Source organism: Micromesistius poutassou (genome assembly GCF_964030765.1).
Source record: "Micromesistius poutassou genome assembly, chromosome: 15".
Taxonomy (NCBI): Eukaryota; Metazoa; Chordata; class Actinopteri; order Gadiformes; family Gadidae; genus Micromesistius; species Micromesistius poutassou.
In genome coordinates this window covers 1,337,168-1,346,769 of record NC_140285.1, presented here as the reverse complement: position 1 = coordinate 1,346,769, position 9,602 = coordinate 1,337,168, and the positions used below count along the sequence as shown (strand labels likewise).

The 9,602-nt window shown below is 49.9% G+C and overlaps 1 protein-coding gene across 1 annotated transcript in view; it reads left to right on the top strand.

Annotated features, from left to right (window-relative positions):
• Window positions 1-566: 566 nt before the first annotated feature.
• The window catches only part of LOC311359191 (contactin-3-like), a gene marked incomplete at its 3' end in the record, with an annotated part of 60,642 nt that continues 51,606 nt past the window's right edge, over window positions 567-9,602 (top strand). Inside the window, 1 exon segment of the mRNA XM_084479173.1 lies at window positions 567-749.

Sequence of the window (9,602 nt, the reverse complement as noted above, 5' to 3'; positions counted from 1 at the left end):
CAACAACAACAAAAAAATAACATTAATTGTCAATTAGAAACGAATCCACCGCAAATGAACTGCGTGCATTCCCCACGAGGACGAGCCCTCGCCACGCTGTGGTGTGCGGGACCCTAACGCACGGCGTGAGTGGGGGCTGTGTGTAACATGTACAGATCGCTAGCAGAGGGAGCGAGACGAGGAGAGCCCGCAGTGTGAACAGACCCCTGCACACCGAACTGCGCTCCCGAGTCCCGCGCTATACCGTCTGCTGCCCGCCATGGGGAAGTACTTCTGACCGGGAACACTTCCTTCCTACCGCCTGCTCAAAATGTGATGGGCCCCTTTTCTTTTTTTTTTAAACACACAGTCTAATTGGACGATTCGTTTATCTATTTTCTTTTTGCCCCCCCCCCCCGCCCCCCCGCGGACTGTAGTCTGATAAAGACACCGTATAGGGCTCCCTAGCATCTCGTCTCCGTCCAGGACTGCCTCGGCCACGTCGGAGCTGGACCCGAATTTACGCGCACATTTACGCCACGATCTGAGATCTAAAGTGATCGGACGGCGGGGACAGGTTGGTGGGATCGGGGTGATCCACCGTGGACGACTTTACCGCCCCGGAGGGATCGGAGCAACTCCACTCTCTGTCGGCCACTCGGTGACTCTGTGGCGGGAGGCTGGAGAGGAGAGGCGGAGGAGAACCGCGGTGTAACATGGATATCGGAGACACGCACAGCACCTATAGAGATTTTCTGGGAAATACGCAGGTAATTCATACGCTGTTTATTTATTTATTCATTCAAATAAAACCCCACCTCACAGATCCTCACGCTGTTGTCTAGTGGTTATCAGGACTGTAATATCACTTGATCGTTCAGACTTCATTGATGCCATCTACAGTCTCCAAGTTTGGCTTCAATTGGATATTTTGGTAATCATATTTATTTGGAAAACCGAGCTCTGCAACAACCGGACAAAGTTGATGGAGGCTGAGTGTGGCGGCGGTGCTGTCTGTGCAGGCGGTTGTGATTGCGTGTGTCGCTGCATCTATCACTGTCTAGGAGTTGATTTGTATAAGCTACAGTAGCCTACCTGAGTCTACCTGTTCGCCCAGTACACCCAGTACACACTTACACGTTGAAAGACAACAGCCAGGGCAATTATTTCCAGTTGGATATTGGCTACCGTTTTTCTTTTTTAAAGTAGCGTGCTTTGCATTTATTATCGCCGTGGTGTTATATACTTAATTTATGCATTCAAGCGTTTTCTCTGGCTCAAGTATCTATTCCGCCATATCCCAACCTCTTGGTGGAGTAGTATTTCTCCGTGATCAACAGGGCATGCATGGCGTGATTTCACTCACATAATCTCTCCCTCTCTCTCGCAGCTTGGTAAATCTTTCTGATTGTTAATTGTCTCAAAGTCTAATTTGTGTGACAGATCCTTGGGAATAATTATGCATACATTCATCGTGATTGAGAGGGTAATTTTATGAACCTGATTATACCGCTCACATGACATGAAAAGTTTCGAAAAAAACCTCAATTATATCTATATATAATTTCCCCATGTTTTTTTTGAAAACCCCTTGCCTCATTTAGCAGCACGCACGCACGCACGCACGCACGCACGCACGCACGCACGCACGCACGCACGCACGCACGCACGCACGCACGCACGCACGCACGCACAGGCTGCCAATGGGCAATGGTCTGCTTTTAACGGTATTGTGCACGGTAGCAACCTGCGCTGGCTCCTGATTTATTGGGTCATCGTGTTGACAAAGTGCTCGCTACATTCTCCCCTGGCATAAGAAGGAATTGCTGTAATACCCCAAAGCAAAGATTACATTCTGTGTAGTAGCGGTTGGTGGTGGAACGCCCCGGCTAAAACCCCAGCAGCCTGTTCACTCGGTTCTACACTGTAGCATCAGACTGCTGGGCTGGAACTGCAGAGCTTTGCAGAGCTTTGCGGGATGATACTGGTTATTATGGATGCTTTCTCCTCTGCTGAGGGGGGGGGGGGGGGGGGGGGGGGTGTTGTGTTTGAATCCAGCCAAAGGTTTGTTTTGTGTTTGAACCCTCATACCTCATCCGCCACCGCCCCCCCCCCCCCCCCCCCCCCCCCCCCCGCCCCCCCCCGCCCACGCCCACCAATGTGTAGGCATCCCGGAGCTGAATATCCCTAACCCCCTACCTCTCTGACACGGATCTGAATCCCTGTTAATACGGTGCGGGTTGTGTGATCTCTGATAAAAGACTAAATACTAACAGAGAACAGAGTACACACTAGTAACAGGGGAGAAGGGAGTGTCGGATGGAGAGAGAGAGAGAGAGACAGAGCGAGAAGAGACAGTCTTATCATTGCGTAGAAAACACGGTCTACGGTCCCGCTGTCACCCATTCGTCAATGACACCCTTATTTGTATGCCACCCTAATTGGGTGACTGAAAAACAACACAAATGGAGTTAATCAGGGTGTGATACCAAGGGTGTGTGTGTGTGTGTGTGTGTGTGTGTGGGGGGGGGGGGAGGATTGTTGAGAACATGTCAAGGCTCTTGGAGCGCGGGAGAGGGTGTGCATTCATCAATGGACTTAGACACTAGACTGTAGAATCAATCGTCACTTCGAGCATTGGTATACGTACTCTATAGTACGAGGCACAAGGCACCAACCTATAGAGATAGGGGACAATCATTTCTTCAGTGCTAATGGATATGAGTGCCACGCAAACACCATGCTTGAAATGCGATGGATATTTTTCCTGATTCAGTATGTGCATGTATTGTACCACAGAGGCAAATAGCTTTTTAATGACTGTGTTAGCATGATCCCGGTTCTAGTGGCGCTTATTGAGGGGGGCTGTTGTGCCAAGGGCCAGACCTCCCTCTTGTACCTCGGTAATGGCCTCACAGTGTGTACGATACGTTTCCAAGATGTCCACCTGATTATTCCTGGACCAATAAAGAACGCAGCTGTAAATGCTCCCAAAGTAGCAGTAGTGTTCTCCCTCCCTCTTGATTCAGAACGCTTTCTCCCTTCGCTGAGCAGGGAAAGGAGACGTTTTTAATAAAAACTCTACCGAACAAAAGCCCCAACAATTACGAACCGCCAAAATCACTCTTTAAGTCAGTAAACGTTTTTTGGAACAGTTCTTACATCTCAGCAGTGCACTGTAATCATCCAGTGTTGGTGCTGGACGTCTAGCCAAATAAAGGCACCAGGCTCCCTCTGTAATGAGCCAGATCCCTAACCTCTACCTGCTCCTTAACGGTGAGCAACTCAATCAACCCGAAATCCCCTCGGATTTGACGACACAGAGCACATAATACAACAACGGTCTGCATTGAGGGAGAATACAGTAGCTGTGCACAACCACAGTGTATTTACTTGCTCTAAAGCCGGTTGGTACTGCCTTGGAACAGATTCAGAATCAAATGTACTCCACAAGGCCACAAGGGAGACTGTGGTGGCAGTGTGGGAGAGGGAGGGAGGGAGGGAGGGAGAGAGAGAGGAGGAAAGAGAGGGGTCCCTCGGTGGAGTCTGAAGGAACCAGGAAGCTGGCGTGCGCGCTGTGTCATGCCTGCGGCTTGTGTGCTCAGATCAAAACACCATTAGTCTCTTTGTCTTGTGCCCATGTCCCAGGCAGGCTCCTGGCTGGGGAGTTACGCCTGGCTCCCCACTCCACTCCCCAATCCTCCTCCTCTTCCTCCTCCTCCTCCTCCTCCTCCTCCTCCTCCTCCTCCTCCTCCTCACTGGTGCCACTCACCACCGGCAGCTAAATAAATCTCCTCACAGATAATGGCTGCCGTCCAGGAATCTCTGGGGCTGGTCTCTTATTGGTGGGACCAGGTGGATTGTTGAGTTTGTGGCTGGGAGATTATTGCGGTTGCGTCAGGGTTTTGGTTTTGTGGGTTGTTGTTGTTATAGTGCCACTATAAATGTCAACACCTAATGTAAGCAGTTTAAAATTATATTTTGGTTGAGTGGGTCTAATTCTCAATGTAAATAACACAAATGCCATGCCGAATTTAGTAAGCGTTCGATTAAAAAAATTAATAAAAGTAGCAGTAGGCTGCCGCATTTTAACGGAACAATTATATATAACGTGTGTTTTTTTACAGCGTTTTTAAAGTCAGTTGACGCCCACCGATCATGTTGGTCACCTTATCATCCTATTGGTTTAAATCACGTCCGATGTTGAAATATTACTGCACAGCGGTGCTGCTGTACGTCAACTAACGTACATCCCTACAGTGCACCAGTTAGATTATGGTGTCCTGAAACCTCCACCACCACCACCACCACCACCACCACCCCCTCCTCCACCACCTCCTCCGCCACTACTACTACTACTCCTCTCCAGACGCCGGCTCGTGACCCAGTAGCCACTGAATGTTGGATGACCGGAGGCACTTACGGCGACCCGACCAGTTCCACTGGAGGGAAACACGCTGGCGCCGGGCGTCTGTGGATCAAGTGATGCCACGGCCTTGGCAGATTAAACATGCAGCGTCGTACTGTGTTCCTCCCCCGTTCCTCCCCTGTTCCTCCCCCCCGCCCGGCCTCAACTCTCATCCTCGGCTTTCTCTCCCCCCCCCCCCCCCCCCTCTCTCTCTTCCTGTGGAAAGACGCGGGGAGTCTGCTCTCATTCATGATTCAGAGCTCCGGGGGGACATGCTCATGCATTTTAGTGTGAGTTTTATCATCATCTGGACTCATCAGAGAGAGAGAGAGAGAGAGAGGAGAGAGTGGCTGGAAGAGAGAGAGAGGGAGAAGAGAGGGAGAAGAGAGAGAGAGAAGAGAGGGAGAGGGAGAAGAGAGTGGCTGGAAGAGAGAGAGAGGGAGAAGAGAGAGAGAAGAGAGAGAGGGAGAAGAGAGAGAGGGAGAAGAGAGAGGGAGAAAAGAGTGGCTGGAAGAGAGAGAGAGAGAGTTGCAGAGATAGGTGGTAGAGAGAGAAGAGGGTGGATGGAAGAGAGAGAGGAGAGTGGGGGGGGGGGGGGGGGTAGAGAGAGTGAGACTTCTTTTTTTCTCTCCTGTTAGTACTTTTTATTATCTTTTTTTTTTCCCCCGCCCAGAGAGATTGATGGTTGTGGTGGGAGCCCACCAGAGCCCGGGAAGAGGGTCACATCAGCCGCCACCGCCACCAGCTACTGTGTCAGACACCACCGCAATCTGTGGCTTATCTCCTTCAGCTGCCGCTGTCAGAGATGGGTGGAGGCCGGTGGGTGGAGCGGGGGGGGGGGGGGGGGCTGAGCAGGTGGGGTGCGGGAATGGAGGTGGCGGAGAAGCAGAACAGTCGGAGAGCTTTGACACAATGTACTTCGGACTTGGTTGCTTTATTTCATTTTATTTTGTATTTTCTTTGTTTTTTTCTCTCGTACCTTCTCTCTCCCTCCCTGGCTCCAGAAAGTTCCACCGCAGAGTATAGCGTCAGGTTTTTCCTCCGACCTGCCTTCACTCAGCGGTGTGTGTGTGTGTGTGTGTGGTGACACGCCTCCCTCCCGCTGTGGCAGCGTGTTGAGCCGGAGTTTAAAGTGGAGGCAGCCTCAGCCCGGCACAACGGGGGCAGCCACACAGCCAGGGGGGTACGACTCGCTCGAAAAACAAGCGCTCCTCCGTTGAATGGCCCTGTTAACGTATAGAGTCATGTTGCCATGTTGGACGGGGCTTGCGCGAGTGAACCCCCTGTTTAGGCTCTAATTGAAACACCGATATGCGTTTTGTGGCTGACCATTGTAGGAAGGATGGGGGGGGGGATGTTTTATCCCCATGGTTACGACCCATAGCAGCTATGTGATAGTCTTTTAAGCGAGCGCACGTTATTGAGTGCGAGTGTTGTAACGTGCAGTGTTGTATCAAGGGGTGTTGTATATGAAATGAGATGCATAGCCTCTCCAGTCCGGGTCACACAGAAGTGACTCTTACAAAAGGCGGTTAAAGAGCATGAATAAAGTGAATGAATAAAGTTTAGAGCACAGTGGGACCGTCGGACCGGCAGAAACACAGGATTCGCACCAGTTCTTTTAAAATGACAGTACTATTTTAGTAAGGGTGAAAAATATGGCTTTGATAAAAAAATATATTCACTGTCATTGAGCAAAAAATTTTGGGTTCACTCAAATTTAAATACCGCAGGGACTAAAATGTACGTACGTTTAATACACAATTGAAGAACATTTCCATCACAGTCACTTAGCCTGCACTCAAAAGTGGTTTACCATCGTGAGGCTGAGAACGATGAAACGATCAAAGTATAATCACGACACAGCAAGGTTTCTAAATAAAGCAGACTTACAGAGGGCAGGTTTGCACAATGATTTCCGTACGCGTGTTAGTTGGAGTACTATCTCAGAGACACAGATAGATCACACATTTCCACAAAGCCTGATCCAAATGCAATGTCAAATTCAATTCAGCAGCATCATAAGAATCATAAGAGCTGAAAAAACAAGAGCTTGTGCTTTATTAATGCTGAAAAAACCAGACACTACAGTCAATATTGACGAGATACTCTTTCTCTATTCTGTTTATTGCGTCTGGGTTCCACTAGCTCTGATTCTTTTATATGATATCAGTCCTTCCATCAGTCTTTGCCATAGCACATTTATCAATTGCCACTTTATTGCACTTGCTCAGCCTTGTTAGTTTAAGTTACAATGTCTGGTTCGCTCATCCCGGATCTAAACGTGGCCTGGATATTTTCTTTGCCCCGACGTCGACATTGAGGTTGACCGATCCTACTTCCTGAATTGAATACTCTTTCCCGAATCAAACACACCGCTATTGCCTTGGCAACAACCCGGAATGAAACAACAGCTATTTTCTTCAGAACAGCCAAGTTTATTAGCATGCACTTCAAGCGGTGTCTCGCAGGGCGGCCTCTCATATTATAAGTTGAACCACAAACCTGTTGGATGGATAAACGCCCCGGTCCTAATAGAATAAATATGTTTTGAGTTTTCTTTTCCGAATGGGACTTGGTCACAAATTGCTGAGCCAATAACAAAACAAATAACGTGTTAGCGGCGGTGTACGGTTGTGGCGGCGGCGGCGGCGGCGGCCAGCGGCGCGCTACCAGCGGCTAATGGGCTCCGGGCCCACAGGTGACCGGATGAAACAAGGCGACGGTGAAAGCCGAGCCCCGTTGCCGCGGCTACACACTCTGTGTGTGTGTGTGTGTGTGTGTGTGTGTGTGTGTGTGTGTGTGTGTGTGTGTGTGTGTGTGTGTGTGTGTGTGTGTGTGTGTGTGTGTGTGTGTGTGTGTGGGGGGGGGAGGGGGGGAGCACCAGATAGGCGTTTACAGTCATTAAACGCAACAGGAAAAAACAAAAACAAAAAAAATCATAATGGCGAACTACCAGTTCTCATCAGTATTCAGGTGGCGGCGCCAGTGTTTCAGCCACATGACAGCCATCATCCATTCCCCTCATGGAGGCTGCGCTGGATATATATATATATCATTACTAAATGGAGCCGGAGCAGGCATGGGGACTATATGATTTGCTCACCATCATGTATGCTTTCAGCGGCATAACAGAGTAATGTTTTTGTCCATTTGTCAGCGGGGACCGAGGGAGCCGTTTTTTATAACGGCCAGCCGTTCCCTCAGACGTGATTGTGTTTCATCTTTTATCTCTTGGCTTTCTCTCGGCGGACATAAAAGAGAATAAAACTTGAAAGCCCAAATGTTTTAAAAGCCTGTCCTTTCATTACTGTTATTTAGGCCCCCGCGTATTTCCTCCTTTCTCCCCCCCCGAATCAGAGACTGAGATCGGACGGCGATGAGGACGGCTCTCGAGCTCCTGACGCCTTTGCTGTGGGGTCACAGAGGGTAATTAATTTGTAGCGTGCGGAGGCGGCCGGGGCGAGATGTATGGGCGCGGACTGAGCCCGACACACATCATCATCTAAGTGCAGAGGCTCTTTAGGATCAAACGGCCCCTTCTTATCCCCTCTCCTAACCCCCTGTCTGATGCCACATGTCGGCGGACCTGCTTAGTAACAGTGATCAAGAGATTGCTTTCAGGAGCCACTGATACCTGCTTTTACGCCGCAGAGGATGAAGACGAAGGAGAGAGCATGGCCGGGGCGCTGGGAATGGCTTCCGAAACGGGACGGAAGGCGGATCCCACTTCTGTGCGGGTGTTAAGCGTTTGGAATGAACGCCGGATCAAAGGCGTCTTTGAGGAGAAACTGTCAATCGCTGCGAGAGGCAGAAAGCATTGAGATTAGTTTGAATTCGAAATAGCTCTTGACTCAACCCAGAAGATTGTTCTCCCCAACGTGCGCTGGGAGAAAGCATGTGTAAATATCCCATTCTATCTGAATGTGTCATGGCAAAATCCTATCAATTGCATCAACTTTGTTTGTGTCGAGTTTGCCAAGCCCTCCCGCCCACCCTGGTGTCTGGTGTCAGAGTGAGAAAGTAATTCATCCTGAACATTTCCAACAACAATTATTCCCTCACAGGGGGAGAGCATTCCAGAGCCATCCAGAGACGAGCGAGGAGCAGAGAAAAGAGATCTGAGATCTCTGTGTTTTATTATTAAAAGCCAACATTTACTCAAGACATCTGCAACCTAATATGTGCAAGATGAATGAGAGTGCAGGCGACACTCCACCCAATCTCCGCAATGAGATTCACGGAGGTGGCGAGGAGGGGGAGATGTGCCTTTAATGGATAAGTGTGTGCAGGGAGGAAGTCGCCTCGCGTAGGCGAACCTGTCAGTGGCTTTGCTTCATACTTTGAAATAAAAATCAGTAGGGCCTGGCAGGCACTTGCGTGGCTCACAGATAAGGGGCTTGCTGATAACCGCGGAGACTGTATTCTGTGTGTCGCTGCCTCTCTGGCCCATCACGTCCTGGACGGATTCTGCTGGTGCCGTCTCCCTTCCTGTGATTTCATCGCCCCTGCGTGTGTACGTTCCTGGCCTTCGGCCCGGCATTTGATTAAAAACTCTTATTGCTCCGGGTGACCGCCTCCGCCGACGTTGTCGCTTCAACAACAATCAATCGCCCATGGCCCCATCTCGAGGCCACGCTGCAGATATCGCCGTGGCGACAGCACGAATTTAGCCGGGGTCATTTTCTGGCGCCGATGTTCGTTAGGGTGAGAGTATTAAGGAATATTAATAAGTTGCCTTTTCATCAGCGGAGGCGGTGACCCGTCTAATTCCGTCACAAATCTCGTGCTTGGGACATGAGAGTCTGAACAGGAATGAATTACAGCTACAAGACCTTGAGAAAAATCAATTGTGTGACGCTCCCCCCCGGGGGGAGGGAGATGTGTTTTCTCTCTGTGCGTGCGCTGTGTTTAGTCAGCTCTTTATGACAGAAACGTATAATCCCTCCAGCTCAGAAGAATGGGAGTAGCCGGGGCAGAGCTCTATTACATGCTATGGATGTGTCTGACAAGCCGAGGTGCTCTTTGTTTTTTGTCTCAGCCGGTCTGAGGCCTTTGTGTCTCCGCCGTAGACATGATCCCCATTACGCAATGTGGTGCATCCTTAAGTAGACGCTTAAGCACTCATCTTCTGCTCTTTGTACGAGCCGTGCCACGACAAATCGGCGTCTCCTCCTGACTATTCAGCAGACCGGGATTTTCTAGGGCTTGATTT